Source organism: Thamnophis sirtalis, unplaced genomic scaffold, assembly GCF_051295495.1.
Source record: "Thamnophis sirtalis isolate CommonGarterSnake01/CBP01778 unplaced genomic scaffold, rThaSir2_p1.2 scaffold_1, whole genome shotgun sequence".
Lineage (NCBI taxonomy): Eukaryota > Metazoa > Chordata > Lepidosauria > Squamata > Natricidae > Thamnophis > Thamnophis sirtalis.
This window is the reverse complement of record NW_028261381.1, coordinates 41302769-41328958: the sequence shown is the minus strand read 5'-3', so window position 1 is coordinate 41328958 and position 26190 is coordinate 41302769.

Sequence of the window (26190 nt, the reverse complement as noted above, 5' to 3'; positions counted from 1 at the left end):
ATTGATTTTCTCTCTACTTCTCAAGTACACCGTTCATGTTTATATTTTCTTGAGCCCTGTAAAACAAAACTATCTAGCAAATTCTGACACCCAATTTTTATTCCAGCTGTCATCTCTTCCAATCATACTGTTTCTATAATACATTCATTATACTGTACATGTTAGAAATATATGGGGCAAGATGCATCCCCATTTTCTATAGTTTGAACACTTTATTTCTCCAAATTCAGTTGTTACTAAACTTTGTCATTGTAAAGTCAAAGACAATACCTTAGAGGCATATTCATATGTTTTGGCATGCAAACTAACTTTAGACATTTATTTATCCATTATTTATTTTATTTATTTATTGGTCAAATTTAGACACAGTCCATCTCACTATCCAAGTGTCTCTGGGTGGGTTCACATTCTGGCACATTCTACATAATTAAATGCCTATAAAAAAAGCCTGTGTCTTCACTCAGTAAAGCACAGATAACCATTCTTTCTTTTTCTTTTCTTTTTCTTCCTTCTTACATTTTTCCTCTTATTCCCTTTATTCTTATTCTCTTTATGTTAGCTATACAATATTTTGTTTCTATTTTTTTCTGGAAACTTGCCTGCTCATTAGCATTAACATTTATCTCTTCATGTATAGATCTATTTTTTGTAAGCCCTTAAGCATTTTTTTCCTTGCATTAAAATTAATATAACAGTTCAGCAATTTTCAGGTTCTCTTGTATCTTCCTTCTCCTATCTCTAGGGACAGTCTTCTTCCTAGGGACTGTGACATATCACTCTTAGCATTTTAACTGCCTCTTCTCCTATAGTTTAATATTTTTTTCCCTATTCCGAGTGCTTGAACAGCTAATATATTGTCTTTTATAATTAATTTTCTAAAAGAATCGCGGATTTATTCTAAGTCTGCAAATTATTCTGTCATTCTATATTTCCACTTGTAAAGTATATTCATGAAGACTTTTTCATTTTCTTTAAATGTTATTACCTTCTAGTAGCCTTGTATCAAGGCTTGTTGTTTATCTCTTGGAAAATATATTCAATGATTACACTTGAATAATCCAATTTTTGACTATAAATTTTCTTGTTATTCCTCTTCATAAATCTTTTATTTTATTTATTTTATTTTCATGTACAGTATATGTTAACATCTTTGATTAAGATCTTTCCATATCTTTTCTTCCTTGAAATTGAAAGTCTCCATTCATTCATTATATTCCGTTGTTCCTGTTGCTGAAAATTCTGTCTTTCTTTAAATTATCATCCTGCCCTTCCTTACCTTATTCTGTCCTTCCTTATCCAAATTTTGTTCTTCTTTAAATTATCATTATCATTCTGTCCTTTCTTAAATTATCATGATAATTAGTTCTTGAATATTTGGTTCCTTTATTATTTCATATCTGAGGGGGTCCTTATTGTTCTCTGAGCTTGCTTGTTTTCTTGCAGACATTTCATTACCCAAAGTAGGGAACATCATCAGTGCTAATTTGGATAATGAAACATCTACTAGAAAACAAGCAAGCTCAGAGAGCACCAAGGATCCCTCATGTCAATGCTGAGCTACAAATGTTATCCTTTGTTTCATAACTCTACCAGAGGTGGGTTTCCCAGTGCTCCTGGTTTGCTCATGTGTGCGTGCATGATGCAGAAGAATCTGGGCAGGTGGGTGGAGCCTCCTGCCGCCACCACTACCATTTCGGCTGATCCGGGCTGAATCTGGAGCAACCTATCTCTGATCTCTACATAACTGCTCGTGTCTCTTTTTTTGCATCTTGGAGCGAAGGAAGAGGACGCGACAAGAGGTGTAGCAAAAGCAGCAACCTTTATTCAAAACAGAGTAACTACGATTCAACGTGGCGTGGTTCGCGCCAAACATTTATACCCCCGGGTTTGAACAATGAGCCAATGGGGCGTCGAGTAGCTCGACCAATCGGGGAGAGGATTGAACCGACTCCGCCCGAGAACCAATCAGAAGGGGAGACCTTATTCCCGCGCTAGTATTCAACACCCCTCCCCCCCTAGTCAAGAGTACCCTTAGGAAGGGCAAACATAGTCTTGTAGGTAGGTGGGACGGTGACGCTCTCGTCCCGATCTTCGTAGCTCCCCGGCGGTTGTCGTCGGGGGGGGGAACCGCCGGCGGAGGCGTGTCCGTGGCGGGGCGGTGTGTTTGCGACGCGGCCCCGAGAGATGGCGCTGGCCCCGGGCCCCGTGCCCGATGTCCGTTTGTCCAAGGTGGCGTCTCCGTGGCAACAGGAGTGTCCGACAGTGGCCCCATGCAGTCTGGTTGGGATGTAGGTTCAGAGTCTCGATAAAGGCTTCGAGGAAAGGAATAGCCGGATGAGGCGTGTCTGTCCGAAAAGTTCGTATCAGCTTGTCCCCCGTTCCCCGAATGGAGGCAGTCCGTTGGGGAAAAGGTCATCGAGGGTAGCTCACGCTGAGAGCGAATGTCTGAGAGGCTCGGGCCGTCTGCTTCCGCGGGGAGGCGTCGCCTTAACTGGTCCAGGTGGCGCCTCCATTGTGTTCCGTCGGCCAGGCCGGCCCTGAAGGAACAGGGGCCAGTCAGAGCTGTGATGGTTGCAGGAACCCACCGTGGATCCCCAGAAAAGGAACGGGCCCATACGGGATCCCCTAACTTAAACGTGTGGGAAGGGAGGGCCCCCAGGTTGCTCGGCAGATCCCCTGCGTAAAGTGGATGGAGCCTATCAAGGGGAGTTCGCAATCTCCTACCCATCAAGAGCTCCGCAGGACTTTTATTAGTCATTGGGCAGGGTATAGAGTGCTGGCTCAAAAGATAAGCCACCACTCTTTCCTGCCAGTCGCCCTGGTCCATGCGGCCCAAGGCTTCTTTGGCTGAGCGAACTGCGCGCTCCGCCCGGCCGTTACTAGCTGGATGATAAGGGGCTGTGGCTGCGTGTCTAATTCCTTGTTCGGCCAGGAATTCTTGGAACGTGGTGGAGGTAAACTGGGGCCCATTATCTGAGACTATCACATCCGGTAGCCCATGTGTGGCGAACATCTTACGAAGGGCCCTCACTGTACTCTCTGCTGTAGTGGAGGTCATGATTACCAGCTCCACCCACTTGGAGTAAGCATCGACTACTATCATGAAATTTCGGCCGTGGAAAGGGCCGGCAAAGTCAATGTGTAAACGGGACCATGGGCCTCTAGGAATTTCCCACTCACGAGGGGTGGCTATGGGGGGATTCGGCCTAGAATTTTGGCATATCCTGCATCGACCTACGTAATCTGCAATTTCCGAATCTAGCAAGGGCCACCACACATAGCTGCGAGCTAGGGCTTTCATTCGCGCTATGCCTGGGTGGTTTTTATGAAGTGTGGGCAGAATTCGTGCCCGCAGGGCTGTGGGGATCACTACCCTATCCCCCCAGACAAGACAACCCCCGTGAAGGGCAAGTTCGGCTTGTCGTGCTTTAAATGGTCGGAATCCCTCCGCTACCTTTTCCGCGGGCCAACCCCTCAAAACCCATGAAGCTACTTGGGATAAGACGGGGTCAGCCTTTGTACAAGCTGCAACATCCGCGGCAGAGACGGGGAGGTCAGATTCAGCAATGGACAAAATAGAGAGAGAAGGCACGTGGGCTGTGTCCGTCTGTGGCAAGGGGCAACGGCTCAGGGCGTCTGCGTGCCCTAGCTGCTTACCCGGACGGTATAACAGTGTATACGAGTACGCCGTTAGAAACTCAGTCCAACGTGTCATACGGGGAGACAAAATGGGGGGGGGTTGGCTTGTCGCCTGCTAGTAGCCCCAGGAGCGGCTTGTGATCCGTGACAAGGGTGAAATTCCTACCATAAAGGTAGTCATGGAATCGCTTAATGCCGGACACTGCAGCCAGGGCTTCTTTATCAATTTGGCTGTAGTTCCGCTCCATTGAAGAAAGTGTCCGGGAGTAGAAAGCTATGGGGGCCTCTGAGCCATTCGGGAGGGCATGGCTCAGGACCGCCCCTATGCCATAGGGAGAGGCGTCGCATGTCAAGACTAGGGGCATCCTATCGCTATATTGAATTAGGACTGCCGACGAGGTTAAAATATCTTTTATAGCCGCGAACGCGTGCGCTTCACGGCTACCCCATTTCCAGGCCGCTGACCGGTCAAGCAGTCGGTGTAGCGGCTCAGCTAGCGACGCCTTGTGGGGAATAAAAGGGGCATAGAAGTTTAACAGCCCCAGGAACGCCTGCAATTCCGCCCTAGAGGTGGGTGCAGGTGCGTTTTTGATGGCGGCAACTTTGGAGGGAGTGGGGTGGATGCCTTGTGCATCGATAAGAAATCCCAAAAATTCTACTTGGGGAACAGCGATTTCGCATTTGCTGCGCTTTAGTTTCAGTCCTGCCTCCCTAAAACGTGTGAGAACCTCCCGCAATATTTTCAGGAGTTCCGAGTGGTTCGGGGCTGCGACCAGGACGTCGTCAAAGTAAGGAACGACGCCAGGGAGCCCGTGGAGCAACCGCTCCATGAGGCTCTGAAAAATCCCCGGGGCAACCGAAACGCCGAATTGGAGACGGTGGCAACGGAAAGCCCCGCGGTGGGTGACGATGGTCTGGGCTGTAGCCGCGTCATCGTCTACGGGAAGCTGCTGGTAGGCCTGTGCCATATCTAGCTTGGCGAAAATACGGCCTTGCCCTAAGGAGTGGAGTAGGTGTTGCACTACGGGAACGGGATATGGATTTGCCTGCAGGGCCAAATTGATGGTCGACTTGTAGTCGGCACATATTCTCACCGATCCGTCGGGTTTGACCGGGAGGACTATGGGGGTTTCCCAACGGGCATGATCTACGGGCTCAATTACCCCTTGCTCTATAAGCTTATCAAGTTCGGCGTCTACCTTTGCTCTCAATGAGAAGGGGACCCTGCGTGCCTTCAGCCTAATGGGCGCGACCTGAGGATCGAGGCAAAGGGAAATGGGGGTGCCCTTATAACAGCCCAATTTCCCATCGAACATATCTGCGAACTCGTCTAAAACGCTATCTACGGTGCGGGGAACTACCCTGTGCACCCCTTCTATGGTGAGGCCCAAGGCGGGAAACCAATCCAACCCAAGGAGAGCGGGCAGGTCATTCCTGACAATTAAAACTGGAAGTTTCCCTTTAAAATCTCCGTATTCCACCCGGATGTGGAATATTCCTGCCGTAGGAATCCCATTTCCCTGGTAATCTAGGAGGGAGACCCCAACGGGGCGCAATTTACTCTCGGGAACCCTGGGGCAAAGGCGGGAAAACAGGGCCCAAGATAGAAGGGAACGGGAAGACCCAGAGTCCACCTCCATTCGGCAAAGCTGACCTTCGAGGCGGATGGCGGTGCTAATTTTGCGATCGCCGGCGGGGACGTGGGAAGCCTGGTAGACCACGCAGTCGGCGCTGGAGAGCTGGAAGGTTGAATGGCAGTCCTCAGCTCGCCTCGCAGGACGCGGTTGTTGGCGGCGTTGCGGTGCCTGGCGCTGGTCGCTGGGCTGCATGAACGATGGAGCTGGCACGAGAGCCCGGCAGACCCTGGCGAGATGTCCTTCTCCTCGGCAACGGCGACAGACGGCGGAACGGAACGGGCAGGATGTGCGGCTGTGGCGGCCGCCGCATCCGCGGCAAGGTGCGTTTGAGACTGGTTGAGCGGGCGTCGGCGGTTGCTGATGTGGCCTCCGCTTCGGCTGCGTCCTCATTTGTCCGACGGTTTCCTCCTCCTCATCTTCCGTAGGAGAGAGGTCGTCAACAAGGTTCGTCTGAGTGGAAGGCCCCGCAGCGGTTTGCGCGGGGGGTTTCAGCTGGAGGCGTTCGATGTCGGCCGTGGATTGTTCGGAGAGCTCTGCTGCTCGCGCTGTCTCCACGGCTTGCACCAAGGTAATTTTGTGGTTCCGGAGCATACGGCTGCGCAATTGCACGTCGCGGACCCCGCATACAAACTGCTCCACGAGGTTCTCCTCCAGGTCTGCAAAATCGCACTGGGCGGCCACTGTGCGCAAAGCCTCTAGGAACTGGCTGATGGATTCATTGGGCTTCTGCACTCGGCGGCGGAAAGTGAAACGGCGTGCGATCAGAGAAGGTGAGGGAGCGTAATGGTCCCTCAGCCTGGACATCAGCTCGTCCCACCCAAGTTTGTAGGCTGGCCTCGGGGCGGCCAGAGCTCTTGCAGAGGCGAACATGGAAGGCTCACAGCAAGACAAGAAGAAACTGCATTTCTCTTCGTCGGTTTGTGCCCGGTTCTTTGATGCGATTAAGTAACACTCGAAACGCTCCATGAAGCCGTCCCATGATTCTCCGGCAGATCCAAACGGCGCGAAAGGAGGAAGCGCTGATGCCATTGTGGTGCGAAGCCAGAGAGGGGGAGGAAGAAGGCAGAGAAAATTTTGCGTTCGCTGCCGGGGTTCTCAGACTGAGGAGCGTGTTCGTGCTGATTCAGACGCGGTGGCAAGCTGGCTTGTTCTTCTCCGTGGTTGCGGGAATCGAATACCACCTTCGTCGCCAGTTTTGCATCTTGGAGCGAAGGAAGAGGACGCGACAAGAGGTGTAGCAAAAGCAGCAACCTTTATTCAAAACAGAGTAACTACGATTCAACGTGGCGTGGTTCGCGCCAAACATTTATACCCCCGGGTTTGAACAATGAGCCAATGGGGCGTCGAGTAGCTCAACCAATCGGGGAGAGGATTGAACCGACTCCGCCCGAGAACCAATCAGAAGGGGAGACCTTATTCCCACGCTAGTATTCAACATCTTTGACATAAGTTACCTCTTAACTTATCTTGACTTAAGTCACGATAAATCTACTATCTGTTCATTTCTATCTGTTCAATTCAAACTATGCTGGCAAATTCTATTTTCTTCAACTATTTAAATTTAAATTTTGTGCTTAAATTTAACTCTAAAAATGTCCTGAATGACTTGCTTATTAATCTCCATTTTCTTGTTATGTAATTATTATATAACAGTATTGCCCACAGTATGCTTTCCTAGTTTAAAATATGTGTTTATGTTACATGAAGCAGGTGCTGACAAGCTCCTTTCTCCCATCTCCTTCATTATTGCATTTATTTAATTCAATGTTTATGTAATTTCCTTATTATTCCAAGTTTTGCCTCCTAATGATTTGCTTCCTTTCTAACTGTTGCATTTAACATCTCTTGCAATTTGCCTTAAAATTCCTCAGTATTTTCCATCACATGCTTGTAGTGCTTCAGAGATCATCATTGTATATCCATTAATTTTAGTACAGAGGAACCTGTTATTAATTAGATTATAGTTAAAAACATACTTGGTAATTTATTTTCTGATTATCACTTCCACTCCTGTCCAGTATGTAGTCTCATGTAAACATCTGATTTAAAATGACCCACTCCACACTATCCAAGTTTACTTCAGCACATTTTATTTCTTCTCTGACAATTTTGAATTTCTCAGCATCATTCATGCTTTGCACACTTCATGTTCCTATTAGATCTATTAGATTCTATTTCTACTACTGGTGCCATCATTAACCAGACCTCCTAACCGTGGTCCTGGTTTAACCAAATCACCATAGAGCAAGGGTGTCAAACTCAATTTCATTGAGGGCGGCATCAGGCTTGTGTTTTACCTGGGGGTGGGGGACAGGGGGTATGGCCAACATGATGTCACTCGTGTCAGGGGGTGCCTGTGGTGGCCCAAGCACTCTGTTGTTTTTGGCTGTGACTGTATCCTGCAACCCTCTACCAGTGAAAAGAACTCAGGTGGATCATCCACAACCCTCACAATCTCTGTTTTTGCTTGCAGAAACACTGCGGGCCAGTCCTTTGCTGTTTCCAGGGCAACCCCATGGGCCAGATCTAAGCACCCCGTGGGCTGAATCCAGCCTCCGGACCTTGAGTTTGGCACCCCTGCCATAGATGTATGAAAGAAAACTTAATATTCTTCCACAGTTCTGACCTGAGGATCTTTTCATCTAGCATCCAATCTCGTCTAAACATTCCAGCTTTAACCATATAGGTTTTTTTGGCAACAACACAAAGATGATTTGCTATAATTTGCTTCTGCATTTGACTTTGGGCTACCTAGCTAAGACAGCTTTCTTCACAGCTGCAAAGTCCTACCTGCCTTCATCCCCTCTATGAATAGCTCTTGTCTTCATTTCTCCATTTTTAGCTTTATTGGACAAGATGACCCTACCACTAACTCAAATGTCTGCCAGCATGATTCTTGAAGTAATTGAAGTTACTGTGCTCTTCCATTATGTCAAAAAGGTAATTTGCTAGGAGAGCCTGTGCACCTAGCATATTCTAATAACCATATTTTAATAGGAGTGTTTTAAAAAATTCTTCTTCTGTAACTACAACTTTATAAATAGGTATCAATCCCTTACCATTGTGTCCCCATCTGCTGTAAGAGTAATTTACCTATAGGAGTACCCTACTTGCAACCTGTTTTTTATACTTTGTTGATTTCTTAATTTATAAACCAATCAGTCCTACACATATTCCCAGGAGGACCCAGAGTTGTCAGAATATATTTTAACAGTCTAAATTAGATTAGTAATATAGTCAGTAATAACAATCATGGCTCGGGTCATTTACCAAGGATTAATGATCAGCTGGGAGAAATTGATAGGGCCAGGAATTAAAGCAGAAGGGCCCTTATCATTTTATTAGAGATTTGTTTGTTTGTTATTAATTACTGACATAATATATGGCTATTTGATACCTTGCAACATGGCTGTTATTTCAAAAGGAAATGGTCCCATTGCAGAACCAGAATGTTTCTGTATGCAGTTGTAGAACGAATTGTCTTTCAAGACTTCTATGCTTGATTTAATGATAATGACACTTTCTTCCAGTGACGGTACAGAAAATTGCAATCTAGAGGAAAATAAAGGGTCTTAAAACTGCATGACATGAGCGAATCAGTTGTCTCTTTCCAGTGACCTTATTTACAATTTCTAATTTTTTTCCTTTCCTTTCAACAACACGCCAACTTTAAACAAAAACATTTACTGCCATATTCTTTTCTCCAACAAATTAGCCACATTATGAAAACTATCTAAAATGCAAATATGTGTATCTAGATATTTTAATCTATGCATAGATTATAAAAAGTATGCATGTAGAATAATATGTCTTGGGATTTTTTTTAAGATTAAAGGTTGCATTTAGCTTGGGAAAAAAATTACAATTTAATTTTTTTTAAAAAAATCAGTACTAAAATTACAGCATTTGTACTGAGTCTTTGTTAACATATGCATATTCTGAATAATTCTGTGTTATCAGGGACAGTCCCTAGTTTCTAGAAGGAGTTTAAGGAACACTACTGTCTTTCCTTTGCATTCATTACTGCAGTTCTTCTTGTTATGTATCAGCTGTGTGAAACTAGTTTAACTGATAGGGCCCAGATAATGATGAACATCAGAGGTTTACTGTACAAATTTGGTTTTGCAAGGAAGTGTGTCTTCCTTCCATTCTTATTTTGTGGGCTTCACCCCAATTATGAATGAGCATTGCCTGAATCTCAGCTCCATGATTATATGAATCAGAGGTGGGTTGCCAATTTCTTTACTACCTCTTCGGGCGCACTCCCACATGTGACACTTCTGCGCATGTGCAGAAGCATCCAGGTGGGTGGGCGGAGTCTCCCGCTGCCATTACTACCGGTTTGGCTGGTCAGGGCTGAACCTCCGGCAACCCAACTCTGATATGAAGGCAGGATCTTATATATTTTTAAATGTATCTTTTGAACTATCTAAAAGCTCCACTTTCCTATCTCATGATTATAACCATTCACAAGGTCACATTTATACAGAAGACTGTATATAACAGTAAGGTTAAGGTAAAGGTTATCATCACATATATGTGCTAGTCATTCCTGACTCTAGGGGGTGGTGCTCATCTCCGTTTCAAAGCCGAAGAGCCAAAGCTGTCCGAAGACATCTCCATGATCATGGTCATGAATAAATGCCAAAGGCATATGGAACGCTGTTACCTTCTCACCAATGGTGGTTCCTATTTTTCTACTTGCATTTTTACATGCTTTTGAACTGCTAGGTTGGTAGAAGCTGGGACAAATAACAGGAGCTCACTCCATTATGCGGTGCTAGGGATTTGAACTGCTGAACTGCTGAACTGCTGACCTTTCTGATTGACAAGCTCAGCCACTGAGCCACTACATCCCTTATCTATAACAGTAGCCCTTGCTAAAGATGCCCAGCCATATTTTACAGACAAGATAAGATAACTTGAAGTATATCCAGCCAATGAAAAAGCACAAACTGATCATATTTTTTAAAAAAGGGGTAGAGTTATTGTTAGATCAAAGATACTCTGTTCTTGACACACAAACCATATTACTACTGCAGAATTCTGATGACAACAGAATTGTGATGTGCCCAATGAATTGAGCTTGCTTTGTAAAAATCCACTATTGTGTCTCTTAAACATGAGACAGCAGCCCAAAGAACGATACTCTATGTTAGAATGACAAGAAATGACATTTGTGCTGGTTGGTATTATTTTCTGTCTTATCTATTGACATTATTTCTGTCTTACCCGTATGTTATCAGTTCAAGCTGCATAGGTTAGAAACGTTGCATCTGAACATTTTTTCCCTAGCATTTTGCTTCCTGGAACAGAACATGAGCAGCATGAGGTCCAAACTTTCTCAATAGATAACTGCTACTTCTGCTGTAAGTGTTTTTCTTACCAGCCATTTCTTGTTTGACTTGAATGGAAAACTGTGAAAATAGAAATGCTGTAATTATTATTGAACACCAGACCTTCTGCCTCTCAAAAGCTCTCTTGCAACTGCTATTTTACTTATCATTGCCTTGAAATCCAAGCATTGGCTAGACAATGGTTGAGCTATGAGTTAGCTGAGAGAGGAGAGAGAAGATGGAAAGGGATTATAGAAGCCTTTGTATAGGAAATTGAATAATGGCATGAAATATTGCTCCAAATACAATGAAATGTGCACCATACTGTAATTTTTTTCAGGTATCTGTACCCAATTACTGATGCACATGAGACTCTCAGCAAATAACAATTCTCAGGCAGGTCCCAAGAGAGAATGGTAGTTAGGGGTTTTTTCTGCAGGGTTTTTAACCGAGATAGAGGATATGTCTGTTCAGTTGAACTCAAAGCAGATGTAGCTATGAATACACCAGAGCAAAAGAAAGAGAACCTCTGGAAAAAAATATGTAAGCCAAACCTAAATAAAGCATCCATCCATCCATCCATCCATCCATCCATCCATCCATCCATCCATCCATCCATCCATCCCCCTCTTAACCATACTGAAATCCCATGCCAACATCTATATCTATTTTAAATTGTTTTTCCTGTTTCCATGACTTAACATTCTCTGTCTCTCTTTCTGTCTCTGTCTCTCTCTGTCTTTGTGTATGTGTGTGTGTGTGTGTGTGTTTGTGTGTATTTCTGTCTCTCTCTGTTTCTCCCTCTCCCTCTCGCTCACCCCCACCCTCTCTCTCCCTCCTTTCAATCATATTTGAATCTTGGAGACTGCCTGGACACATCCCTGCAGTTTTGTTTCCAAGATTTTATAGAAGTGGTTCGCTATTGCTTACTTCTTTAAGCTGAAAATGATCAGCCCATGGTGTCCCAATTAGCTAAATAGTTTGATGGCATTTCACTAGCAGGAAATGTAGGCTTGCCTTGTCCCAACTTTAAAGTGTCTCTTAGCAGTGCACTTTCAGACAAGTTGTTCCAGTAGTGGTGGCAGCAGAAAGAGATCTTCTAAAAGCTTTCATTTTAATGCCCCATCAATGTCTTCATTACAGTGGGGACACAGATTGCAAAACTCTTTTGCCTGGGTTAGGGGCACAAAAGCAGACATCTCTGAGGATTTCTGGGGACACTCTGGCAGCTGTTTCATAGTGCTGGCTGCCAATGGTAGTCTATGAAGAAAAGAAACGTCACATCTGAAACAAGAGATTGTAATGAAAAAGAGGACTAGGGATAGCAGTGTTCCAATATCTCAGGGGCTGTAGAAAGAAGAGAGGGCCAATCTATTCTCCAAGGCACCTGAAGGCAGAAGAAGAAGCAATGGATAGAAACTTACCAAAGAGAGATCCAACCTAGAACTAAGGAGAAATTTCCTGACAGTTAAAAAATTCATCAGTGGAACAACTTGCGTGCAGAAGTTGAGGGTGCATCATCCATCACTGAAGGTTTTTAAGGAGAGATTTGACAGAAATTTGTTTGAGCAGGGGGTTGAACTAGAAGACCTCCAAGGTCCCTTCCAACTCTTGTAATAGCTTTGCGCCAAAGGTGGGATTAAAAACTAGAACTCACATTCTCCTTGTTTCTAGCCTGATGTTTTAACCACTACACTAAACTGGCTCTCCTATATACAATATGTACAGTATGTATGCATCTACGTATATGTATGTATGTACATATACTACATGTACTTTCTAAGCCTGAATGCTTTTTCCTGTTATTCCAATGTTGACTTGAAAGAGACTTTCTTTGACTCCAAAATATTAACATGCACAATGTATAATTTCACTTTTAAATGAGAATACAAAGTGCCTTAGAAGAAATGTAACAGAAAGCAGGGAGAGGAGGTTAAAAAGAGAGTGAGGGTGATTTTGTGAGGCCATAATTACCTTCTGTCTTGTTCTTGAAGCTCCTAGACTGACATTGTCACTCAGCCTAACCTTCTCAGGGTTTGTGGTTGTGGGAAAGAAATGGGGAGAAGGACATTTGTGCCTGCTGGCTTGAGTTCCTAAAAGAAAAGTGAAATATACATCAAACAGTTAACTAAAGAAATAAATACTAAAAAACATGGATTTTGTGTTTGTACGAGTCAGAAAACATCCCAAGAGTTAGCTCTCTAAATCATCTGCAATTTTTCAGTCCCATCAAACTGGAGATAATATGGACATTTCTAAAGAAGAGAACTGTAAATTGGCAAGTAACTATCTGCCTGAGTGATGTCTTATAAAAATCCAATGTGCTACATGTGAGTGAGGCCAATTAAATCCAACTAAGTTCTTAAAGAAATTGTGTCAGAATTCAATTACTGGTTGAGATAGTTGCATTAATGAATTCAGGATCTTTCAGTTGGAAACTTAAAAAAAGAAAAGTAATTTCTCACATTTTTCCCCTCAAGACTAAACCTCCAAAGCAGAAGCATTTGAACAGATTTTTATGGGGAGCAATGAAAAGTAACAAGTCTTAGCTGTCATTTTGAGAATCAGTGCTACAATGCCAATCATTTTCGATTCACCAAAAAGCAGCTCTTTCATCTGAAAAACAGTTTTCCTATTTCACCTTGGACTCACCTAAAATGCTTCTTTATCCAGTCCCAATATCAAATCCCAAAGACATTGCACACCTTTGGGTGTCATCTTCTAATTACACACTACATGCTTCCACAAAGTTATATAATGAGTACAAAAAATTCCAGCCTTGTTCTGAAGCTAGCTCTATATAAATCATTGAATGAAAAGTTATTGTGTTTTCTCACCTTGAATGTAACAGTAGCTAAGCAACAGAATATGATGTCCAATCTCGAGGTTTCCAGATGAAGTTTATTCACATCTCTCAAATTAACTTCATGTACTTGAATTCTGAGCATCTTTGTTACACTCCACAAGAAGACATTTTAATATTCAGGAGGGGTTGGATCCATAAATACAGACTACTTAACACAGATCCACTGGCTAGACAAAGTTAGACAAGTCCATTAAGCATATTTTGAATGCAAACTATAGGGGAAGATAGGTGCTTACGGATAACACCATAGTCCTAGATTACATATAGTGGTACTTGAAGTAGTTCCAAAAATGGGATGTTCTGGGGATAGAAGCAAACTCTGATCTTCTTTATGCAAGCATTCAACTGGTTCCACCTTTATACACCAAAAGGGAAATGGTTACTAGTTTTCCAGAATATTGATCTGTTGGCACTTCTGAAATTTTGTTTCATTTTCTAGTTGCATTCTGCCTTTTTCCTTCTTTCATTCTTCCCTCTCTCCCTCCCTTCTTCCCTTGTTGAGCTTCTGAAAACTAGCAATTTTTTATTGCTTTAGTTTAAAATCAATAGTCAAAGGAGTGCTTTTTGTTGTTGTTGATGATGCTAATGTGAAGCAAATCACATTCTGGGGTACTTTTGCTGAATGTCTATGGCTCTTTATGGAAGGAAGCTAGAATAATTAAAGTATGAATTTCTTAGTTTATTCCTGTTCCATTTTTTCCCCCTTTTATTCACTAGTTACCTGTAGGTTGGGTGTAGGTAGCAGCAGGGTGGGCTCCTACAGTTTCACCTGGGTTTGGGAGAACCCATAGCTAATGTTATGGCTGGTTTGGAGAACTTCCAAATCCCACCCCACTGCTCCCAGAAGTCTCCAGGCAGCCTGTTTTGGATGAAGGTAATTCCAGGGCCTGCGTGGAGGCTCAGGGAGGGGGAAAATGGGCCTCCTGGAAGGCCTCTGGAACCTAGGGGAGGCAGTTTTTGCCTTCCCAGAGGCCTGAGGAAAGCCTCTGGAGCCTGGGGAAGGTGAAAATGACGCCATGATGCAGGAGGCTGACTAGGCCACATCCACCCAGCACCAAGCAGAGAACCCATTGCTAAATTTTTTGAAGCCCACCCCTGGGTCGCAGTCAGCATGAACCACTATTCTGCAGCTTTTGTAGCTCTGCAGAATAGACTACCCTCTCCTTTATTTTTGTAGTAAAACACTTTTGAACGATTTTTCATTCATTTTAATCGAGGTTTACAGTGGAATTCAAAGTATTGCTAGCATATTTCTACTAGCACAATTTAAGAGTAGGTTTTTTTCCTTATCACCTCTCTTTGCAGATCATTGTGCTACTTCAACTTCTACTAAAAGAGGAGACCGGATTTGGGGATTGCATGAGAGAGATGGTAGCATATTATTGAATTCCATGCCTATAATTTTGGGCTAAAGGATCAAAAGATCAGCTACCTGAATTCCTCAAGGATTCTATCAGAAACATTGAGAAATTAAAGAAAATGGAGGGTGGAAGGAAGAATCACAAACAATGTAGTTAACTATGAAATTTACCTGCCAATTTTGATAATATTAACAGAGAAAGGGTCCAAGGATGCAGGAGACTTCCAAAACAGCTCAGGATTGCATAGGTGCCATGAGTTCTCATGAAACACCCATAAGATTGGTACACAAAAGTCAATACAATTTTAATCATGATCAATTGAGTTTTAAAAGACAATTCTGAAGCCAATCTAATAATGGATGGGATTATTTTTCTAGTGTTCTTGTGGCAGAAATTTGTAGTGGTTGCCTTGATTCCTGGTTCATTGTTCAAGAATTGTTTTGCCTGATTTGTCTGGTGTTTGCAAGTGCAGTTGCCTACAAAAGATATGCATAGGGCACCTGCAAAAGGTACCAAGTGATCATAGATCTGACTTAGGATAGTAAGCAACACAGGCAGATCTGTTAAGAGGCAGTTCAATCAGAATGGAGCTGGAAGGGACCTTGGAGGTTTTCTATTCCAGTCCTCAGCTCAAACAGGAGATCCGATACAATTTCAGTCAAGTGGCTGTCCAATCTCTTATTGAAAACCTCCAGTGACCACCTACAACTTCTGAATGCAAGTTGTTCCACTGGTTAATTCCCTTCACTGTTAGGATGGTTCTCCTTAATTCCGGGTTGTTTCTTTCCTTGATTAGTTTCCATCCATTGTTTCTTGTCTTGTCTCCTGGTGCTTTGGAAAATAAGTTGAAACCCCCCCCCCCGGTTCATTAGATATAAAGGTAACAATTTTCTATTTTAGACTTACTACTTTACAGAGGGGGAGGGAGGGAGGGAGGGAGGGAGGGAGGGAGGGAGGGAGGGAGGGAGGAGAGAGAGAGAGAGAGAGAGAGAGAGAGAGAGAGAGAGAGAGAGAGAGAGAGAGAGAGAGAGAGAGAGAGATCCATGAATGAGAACTAGACACAAGTTACTCAATATCTTTTGACTAGTAGTGGTAGGAAGCTCTCTAGCTTAATTTAATTAGAATCAGACGGTGAAGACTGGACCTTTTGGGAGTGAGGGAATCCCTATTGGGAAAGCAAGCCAATCATCTTCTAACTATTGATTTTCTGAAGCACACAGTATCTTACCTCAGCATTTCTTTCTCTAGCCCCTTTTGTGGTGCAAGCTTTGTGAATTTTGGCACCTCCAATTCACATTAAATTCTCGACCTTAGAACTTCACTTTGAGAAATGCACCTTCTCTAAGTTCCTTTGCAATGACCTTTGACTCCGATGTCACTTGAAATGAAACCGTGATGGATATTATACAGTCCCTATAAAATCCCTTGCAATTACTACAGAAATTGTCCTGGGGGATAGATTAGATGAGGCTACAGAAATCACAGCTCAAGAAGCACAGAGGGAGAGAAATACTACAGAGGACAAAGATTCTGTTATTTCTCCAGACATTTTGCTCACAGGACTGTTGCCCAAGCTCAAAATGAAATAATTGGTTTCAAAGGTCGGGTCACACAAATGACTCTGTACATTTCTCTTAGGGATACTGAAATCAGTCACCGGTCAGAATCTGGCATCTTTCTACGGTCACTGTTCTCAAAACAACAGCAGAATTTAAGATTCTGTTTCACCCCAACTCCTCCTGTTTTTGTGACCATATGGGAAATATTTTTAAATAGCAATTTAGCATTTTAAAAAAATCAGGAAGCAGGAGGAATGAAATCATCTGTACCCCATTTTTCCTGTTTGGTCTAACCACTGTAAAACAAGTGAAGGGGAAAGTCAGACTTGAATATTTTTTATCTAGCCTATATGTAAAGGTTCCCCTCTCACATATGTGCTAGTTGTTCCTGACTCTAGGGGGCGGTGCTCATCTCTGTATCAAAGCTGAAGAGCCAGCACTGTCTGAAGACATCTCCATGGTCATGACTAAATGCCGAAGATGCACAGAACATTGTTACCTTTCCACCAAAGGTGGTTCCTAGTTTTCTACTTGCATTTTTATGTGCTTTCGAACTGCTAGGTTGGCAGAAGCTGGGACAAGTAATGGAAGCTCACTCTGTTATGTGACTCTAGGGATTCGAACTGCCGAACTGCTGACCTTTCTGATCGACAAGCTCAGCATTGTAGCCACTGAGCTACCACATACCTTATATAGCCTATAGGTCGTATAATAAAAAGAAAAGGATATATCTATTCCTAATTCCTTAAAATTTCCAGGTCTCATTTTTTCAAAATGTAAAATGCTTTTATTTTAGTAGGAAAGCATTAAGTTAATTTTGTTAACAAAGTACATGTTTTTAAACATGGAAGCTATTTCTCATACTAGGCCCTAAAATGGGCATTTCATTTCATTATTTCATCTCACCTGTTTGTTTGTTTATATCCCACCTTTATTGTTTTTACAAATAACTCAAGGTTGGGAACATATCCAGCACACATTCCTCCTATTTTTCCTCACAAAAACAAACCTGTGAGGTGAGTTGGGCTGGGAAAGAATAACTTGACAGTGTTTTGTTTTCTTCATTGCTCACTTCACTCTTGATTGTATTCATGTGCAATATTTTGTTTGGCATATTACAATATTTTCTTTCTTCTTCTTCTTCTTCTTCTTCTTCTTCTTCTTCTTCTTCTTCTTCTTCTTCTTCTTCTTCTTCTTCTTCTTCTCCTCCTCCTCCTCCTCCTCCTCCTCCTCCTCCTCCTCCTCCTCCTCCTCCTCCTCCTCCTCATTGGACATTGGCGATCATGCTGGCAATCTTATTTTTATTAAGAGCCACCTGAAGAAGTGCTGCTGAGTTTTGTCCAAACCAGTCCCTTAGATTTTGAAGCCATGGTGTTCTTCTTATGCCTAGACCTGATTTGCCTTCAATCTTTCCCTGGAGGATTAAATGAAGTTTGGTGTATTTTTCCGGGTGTCGCATCACAGGTCCGAAATATTATAACTTTCACTTTTTAATGGCTTTGATGATCTCCCTTGGCTTTCCCAGGTGGAATGTTACCATATAGAGTGAACCAGAAACAGTGACCATTGTGATATTGACAGTGGTTAATAGGATCTATAGCATGAATATTCCACATAACCTAATTCTGGTTTACAAAGCTATGAATCCAGTAAAAGAGAAGCAATGTGAGTTCTGCAAAAGAGACACAATTTATCCCTCATGCTAAGCATCTAACTTCACATGGAATGTCTATGGAGAATCTTAGTCATCCAGGTCATGGTTGTCCAAATATGATTTTTCCAGAGACAACTGGACTTTCTTTGTTTTACCTTGAAGATGTTTCTCTTCTCATCCAAGAAGGTTCTTCAATTAATTTTCATATGGAATGTTTTTAATGGTACAACATTTAGCTTTGTCTTAGAGAGAACTTTTCACCCAAGAATCCTTTTGCAGCCCAACACATTTCACAGCATGAAAACTGCCTCAGCTGTCAATAGCTAAAGTAAGTGTTGCATCTGCTAATCATTTGCTCTTAACTTTTCACACTGCATTTTCACTATTAATTAGAAAGATCTAATTAATCTTTCCTGTTCCAGGCTTTCTTAACACAAATATTTATGGATCTTCAGAATTTCATAAAGGTTAGAGATGAAGTGACTCTGATGGACTCTCTCTTGAGATCAACCTATGAGGAAGAGGCTTTTGAAGGAAAATTACCTCCCCACATTGCCCTCAACAATTATTCACTGGGAACTAGGTGGCATATAAATTTAATCATTATGGTCAGTTGCATGCTCAGTCAAATGTTTAGACTGGGTTTGGCATTTTTGTCCACCTACCAAGTCCTTTGCAAGGACCTGGAAGAAATTGCTATTTCATGCTGTCAGAGGTATTGTTGCAGGATGTAAGCTGTTCCAAATAAAGCTGCCTTTTGCAATGGACTGATGGTGATTTGTCAGTGCTGATGGTGTTCAAGTGGTACTCCAGATGCTTTGGGATTGCACCCGAGGGGCCTATTACTATTGGCATTATTTTTACTTTCTTTTGCCACAGTTGTTCTTTTTCTATTGCAGATCTTTGAATTGGATGATTTTCCTCAGTTCTTTCTCTTCTGTTCTGCTGTCTCCATATATTGCCACATCCACTCTCCAGATCTTATCAACATTTGTTAAGTCTGGAGTGTTATGTCGCAGATAGGTCTGTCTGAATTCTAAAACCCCAGAGAAATTTAACTTCTTCATTTTTTATTACTTTCTCTATTTTGTGGGCCCACCAGTTCTTATTTGCAGGCAAGTAGTATTTCTTGCAGACATTCCAGTGCACCATTGTTACTATTTTGTTATGCTATTGTTTATAGTCAGTCTATCTGATACTTTTGCAGTAGCTAGCTAAAGTATTTTTCAGGGTATAAGACACACCTCCCCCCCAAAAAAAAGTGTGTGGAAATGTTGGTGCATCTTATACACAATACAGCCATTTTTGGCCTCCCGAAACCTCACCCCAGCATCCCATTTTTGTGAAAAATGGGCGAAAAATGGGCCATTTTTCACCAAAATGGAAATGTTTTGGCCTTCCCCTACCCCCACAGAAGCACTCTGCAGGCTTCAGCAGGGCTGGGGAAAGCAAAAATGCCCCTCGTTTTGGTGAAAAACGGGGGGCATTTTGCCTTACCTCAGCCCTGCTGAAACCTGCAGAGTGCTCCTGGGGGCCGGGGAAGACAAAAACTTTTTTTATTACTTACCTGTTCGAAATCTTTGTGTGTCTTATACATTGGTGCATCTTATAGTCGGAAAAATACAGTAGGTGGTCCATTGTTTCTTCAGCTTCTTTCCAGCATCTGCTGTTGTTGCTGTCTTCTCAATTCTGGCTCTGTATGTATTTCTTCTTAAGATTTGGACTTGTGCCACCAGAATTAGCCTCTCTGTTTCTTTCTTCAATTATCCTGGTTTTAGCCATTGCGAGATCTTGTTATCTGTTTTTCCTGCTATTTTTTATGTACTGGCCATGTGTTACTTAGCCATGCTTGTTTTCTATACTTCATTTAGTCATTCTTTTAGGTCCTTTTGGTCTCTCTAGTATTTAATAAGCCTTCCTGAATAGGTTCAGTACATCTTCTTTACTGTCCTTCAGATACAGTATTCTTCCAATGCTCCTTTTCTTCTTCAGCTGTCTGGTGTACTTGCAACATCCATGCTGTCCTGGACGCCTTGGTAAGTAGAATCTGTCAATATTACTGAGTGAATGAAAACTATGATTCATTGTCATTATTTTTCTGGTCTTCCTATCCAAGGCTTTTTGTTCTGCTTGAGTTCAGTCCATTATCCAGCTAGTTATCTAACATCTGGAATTGACTAAATGTTAATTTCCTTGATGGCATTTCCTCCTCTAAGTCTTTAAGAATGTTTTCACTCTCATAATATATTAATTTCTAAACTGATTTTTGACTTCAGTGTGCTTGACGTTATTAGCTTGAAGGATGCCCATCCAGCATCTTAATGTTTCCCCCCTAAAGGCTGTCTTCAGTTTTCACTATTTTCCCCCTGTTGATGGTAAGGGTAGCACATTTGTCCACCAGATGTTTATTCTATTGCAACTTCTTGACTGTATATGTTGAGTGTTGATAAGTGATTCTTTTTCAGATGGTGTTTTTCATATAGCTTCAGATTGTCCTTGGGCTGCATCAGCTACAACATTAATTAGCAATTTAAAAATTGTTGGTAAGCAGGTAATTGTCCTGTAGTTGCCTGGTGCTGCCCCTTTTGTTTAATCTTTCATTATGAGGCAGGTTTTGCCATATGTTAGCTACTCTTCAATTTCATCTCCATGCAATATGCTGTTAAACTACTTAGCTGCTTAGTGGGTATAGACCAGTCAGATGTTTTAATAAAAAAGTATGTAATGCATCTTCACTTGGTGTTGACCAATTCTTGATCTTCCTTGTTCTTTTCTCCAACATTTGTGCTGTTATTGCAAGTTTGTTCATTTCAGCTTCTTTTTTAAATTCATATCCACCTTTTTCCAAACTACATTCTTGTTGTATTTTCTTTAGGTTGTCCCATACCTGTGACCAGAACTGCATTGTTTCGTCTTTGTCAAATGTTGACTGATTCATTACAGTCTCTGTAGTAGAAATGTTTCTGATTTGATTGAAATTGAGGCTTTGGTCTGTAATGTAGATTCAAGTTTCATATATGTTTATCTTCTTGGCTTTAGTTATTATTTGCAACTTTATTTGTAGTGCTTTCTTGATCTTCCTTGTTTCTAGATCATATACCTTAATCATGTATTCTTTGATCTTCTTCTTTTTTATTTTTTTCAGCTTGCTTCCATCTGATCTTAGCATGCTCTTATTTTCCAATCTAATCTTACATTTTGGTGGTGTGCTATTTGGCTCTTTTTCTTCTTTGTTGATTTTGCATCCCAGATATTTAGTTATAACTGCAGCTGTGCTATACATTAGTTGGTTTATTTCCTGCAGTGAGGTGGTGCTTATATTTGATATCACAGTATTGGTGTGATAATGCTTGTGCTAACTGTTTCTTTGGGAAAAGTTTAAGCACAGGCAACCATATTTTGTTGTTTTTATGCTGTTCTAAATATTCAGTAATTATTTGTTTCAATTCCTATTGCTAGTTGTTAGGATCTTGTTCTTTCTGAGGAAAAGGCAGAGAAGAGGGTGCCTGATTAGGGAATGAAAATAATTCAATAGCTAAGCTGGCTTCCTCTACTATCAAAATCTCCTTGTTTGCCTCTATACCCTGAGCTACTTCTAGCAAGACTTCATTTTTTTTGTCCTGGGTAGACTTTTGCAGTTCTCGTGTGTGAGTGTGTGGGTTGTTGTTGTGAGGGAATTGACACGCAGGAGCCATGTGCAAGACAGATCTTTATTATAACACAGGTGACAAGCGATTCAAACGTTCCCTGCAACTGTCAGGGTATTTATACTAGCACTCAGACCAACTGTCAAAACGACCAACCAATCAGGTCGCAGCTGGTATTTGCATATTGAATATGCAACACTTTTGCAGTTCTTCCAATTCTGTTAAGACTTGGTATTTGGTATTTGGTATTTATTCGATTTGTAAGCCGCCCTATTCCCCGAAGGAACTCAGGGCGGCTGAACAAAAGCCAAGGGAAGGGGAACAAATACAGAAAAGTGAGACAAAAAACAGGACAGTGATACAAACAATTTAAAAAACACAGCAAGCACAGCAAATTCGAGTAGGGGGGGGAACTCAACCCCAGGCTTGCTGGGACAGCCAGGTCTTAATGGCTGTCTGGAAGGCCTGAAGGGTGGCGAGGGTCCGAATCTCCATGGGGAGCTCATTCCAAAGGGCCGGAGCAGCCACAGAGAAGGCCCTCCTCCGAGATTAGGCCTTCGGAGGAGGCCTAATCTGTGGGATCTAATGGGTCTATGAGAGGTAGTTGGCAGGAGGCGGTCTCTCAAGTACCCAGGTCCAATACCATGTAGGGCTTTATAAGTGACAACTAGCACCTTGAAGCGTATCCGGAGACCAATAGGCAGCCAGTGCAGCTCGCGGAGGATAGATGTAATGTGGGTGTACCGAGGCACACCCACAATCGCTCATGCGGCTGCATTCTGGATCAGCTGAAGTCTCCGAACACTCTTCAAGGGCTGCCCCATGTAGATCGCATTGCAGTAGTCCAGTCTTGAGGTCACAAGGGCATGAGTGACTGTTGTAAGATCCTCCCGGTTCAGGTAGGGACGCAATTGGTGCACCAGGCGAACCTGGGCAAATGCCCCCCTGGTCACAGCCGACAAATGGTGATCTAAGGTCAGCTGTGGGTCCAGGAAGACTCCCAAATTGCGAACCCTGTCTGAGGGGCGTATAATTTCACCCCCCAGCCTGAGAGATGGAATACCTTGCCAATTTGTGGGAGGAAAAAACACAAGCCACTCGGTCTTGTCGGGATTGAGAGCCAGCTTGTTAACCCCCATCCAGACCCTCACATCCTCCAGGCACTGACACATCACGTCAACTGCTTCACTGAGCTGGCATGGGGCGGACAGATACAATTGAGTATCGTCCGCATACTGGTGGTATTTTATCCCGTGCCATCAGTTGATCTCTCCCAGCGGCTTCATGTAAATGTTAAACAGAAGGGGGGACAGTACCGACCCCTGTGACACCCCATAATTAAGGGGCCTAGGGGTCGACCTCTGTCCTCCAACCAACACCGACTGCGACCTGTCCGAGAGGTAGGAGGAGAACCACCGAAAAACGGTGCCTCCCACCCCCACCTCTCGCAACTGCCGCAGAAGGATACCATGGTCGATGATATCGAAGGCCGCTGAGAGGTCCAGGAGCACCAGAACAGAGGCCCGCCCCCCATCTCTGGCTCTCCAGAGATCATCGGCCAGTGCGACCAAAGCAGTTTCCGTGCTGTAGCCAGGCCTGAAACCAGATAGGTGTCTAGATAATCGGTTTCTTCCAAGGACTGCCGGAGCTGAGAGGCCACCACTTTCTCAACAACCTTCCCAACAAAGGGGAGGTTGGAGACTGGACGGTAGTTATTTAAAACGGCTGTATCCAGGGACAGTCTCTTCAGTAGGGGCCTCACCACCACCTCCTTTAAAGGGGGGGAAAGGACCCTTCATGGAGAGACATGGTCACTATCGCCTAGATCCAGCCCCGTGTCACCTCCCTGCTGTTCGCGACCAGCCAGGAGGGACACGGGTCTAGTACAATGTGGAGGCACTCACTGCTCCGATGGCCTTGTCCACTTCCTCAGGAGTAACAGACTGGAAATCAATCCAATGATGTCGTTCAAGACCCTCCCCCGGTACCTCGGCTGGCTCTGCGTAATTGGAGTCCAGGTTTGCCCAAAGCCGAGCCACTTTATCCGTAAGAAATTGGACGAACTCCTCAGCCTTACCTTGTAAGGGAGTGCCCGTATCCCTCCTTTTAAGACTTTATTTCATATTATAAATCAGCACTGACCTGCCAATCTTTGATATGTTATTTCTGATTGTGGACATTGCTCTTTCCATAACTGGTGCATTCTTTTTAGTTATCTTCTTCTTGTTGAATTTCATTTGCAATAACAGGTCATTATTCCTTTGTTTACAGTCTTCATTTATTTGTGACTTTTCCTCCAGTAGTTCTGCAGCTGCTTTCACCTAAAATTCAGGAATTCCAACATCTAACACAATCCTTGTTGACCCAGATAGTTGAACGTCTGGCATAGCTCTCATACTCCTTGGAGCATGAAAACCCCACAATGTTGTCAAGGTAGTACCTAATTGAAGGATATGTTATGATTATGATGATGATTAGTGTAATTTTCAAATAGCCATAACAATCATGCTTTATTTTCTTTGCTGTGCCTACATATGCATGATGTATACACAAGACCATGTGTCAGACACCCTCTGTCTAATTAACAAATGTGAATAAATAATACTTATTTTAAGCTGATTTGATTTCATTTAAGAAAATAGGGCTTTGGAACTTAAAATTTTGTCCCCCAGCTTTGTGATTGCACCTTAAAAGTGTGACGTTTTATAACTTGCTAATTTGCAGATTTTTAGCATTCTTGCAACATGAAATATTGCTATAAACAACAATTATTAATATGCTGTTAAATTGCACTTTCAGCATCTGAGGATTACTTTTTTAATGGACATGTTCATGAAGGTGATTTGAAGATTCTGCCACATCATTCAGATATGACAGGTGCTCATTAATATCAATCTCTACATCTACCTTTATTTCAGTAAATATGAGTGTATTACTGGAAACCTTGAGCTTCTTTTTTCCCCTCAAATGTTCTTTGTCTTCTTGTTTTTTGTCTCACAATTCGCATGTTCTAATCTCAATGACTCAATAGTATTAAGGTAAGATGAAGGCCAAAATAGCACATGAATGTTTCTTTGTTTTCTTTGTTTTCTTGACAGTGACTCACTTTTTAAATATCATCTAAGTACTTTGCTTAAGAAGATTGTTTCATATTTTTTTCCAGTTGAAAAATAAGTCATAATGCCAAACTTTTTTTACAGAAAAATTACAGACCCAGAGAGAAAATTAAGCTACGGATATTTGAAGTCCTACACTTTTAATATATGCATTCAATATAGTTGTGCAACACAACTGCTATCTTGACTTTCACACACACACAATATACACACACAACACACACACACACACTCCACACCCTACACCATGAATCCTATTGCTTACTAGCATATACTAGGTTATCAGAAATGGGTTCTGGAGTGATTATATCTTTCTTCTTGAAAATAAATACCGTATTTTCACGACCATAAGCCGCACTGAAAATCCTAAAATTTGATCCAAAATCGGCAGTGCGGCTTATAACCCGGTGCGCTTTATATGTGGAAAAAGATCTCCCAGCTGCTTTGCTCCTCGCGACTGCAATAGATGTCCAGAAGCGGCCCCTGGGGCCAATGGGGACCGGACCCCCAGCTCGACAGCCCCTGTCGCCTCTGGACGTCCACCGCAGCTGTGAGGAGCCGAGGAGAGCGCGGAGAAGAGCGCGCGACGGCCCCCGGCGCTCCGGGAAGCGGGAGAGGCGCGCGGCCCGGCCTCTCCTCCCTGGACGCCGCAGCAGCAGCCCCAAGCGCACCGATCCCCGCGCCCTTCGCATCGGGGCATGCTCTTGCAGCACGCCCCGATGCGAAAAACACAGAGATCGGTGCGCCCGGGGCCGCCGCCGCGACGTCCAGGGAGGAGAAATCAAACCGCGCGCCTCTCCCGCCTCCCGGAGCGCCAAGAACCGTCGCGCGCTCCCCTCCACACTCTCCTCGGCTCCCCACAACCGCAACAGACGTCCAGAAGCGACAGGGGCCACCGAGCCGGAAATCCAATCCCCACCAGCCCCAAAAGCCGCTTCTGGACATCTGTTGCAGTCGCGAGGAGCGGCACGAAGGCTCCCGGCGCTCCAGGAAACACCGAAAGCAGCTGGGAGAGGCGCGCGGCCCGGCCTCCCCTCCCTGGACGCCGCAGCAGCAGCCCCAAACTCACCGATCCCAGTGCCTTTCGCATCGGGGCACGCTGCAAGAGCATGCCCCGATGCGAAAAACACAGAGATCGGTGCGCCCGGGGCCGCCGCTGCGACGTCCAGGGAGGAGAAACCAAGCCGCGCGCCCCTCCCAGCCGCCCTCGGCGCCCCCCGGAGCGCCAAGAACCCTCGTGCCGCTCCTCGCGACTGCAACAGATGTCCAGAAGCGTCGGGAAATGTGCGGCTTATAACCCGGTGCGCTTTATATGTGGAAACAGTTTGAAAAATTAACGTTAATTGATACTGCGGCTTATAATCCGGTGCGGCTT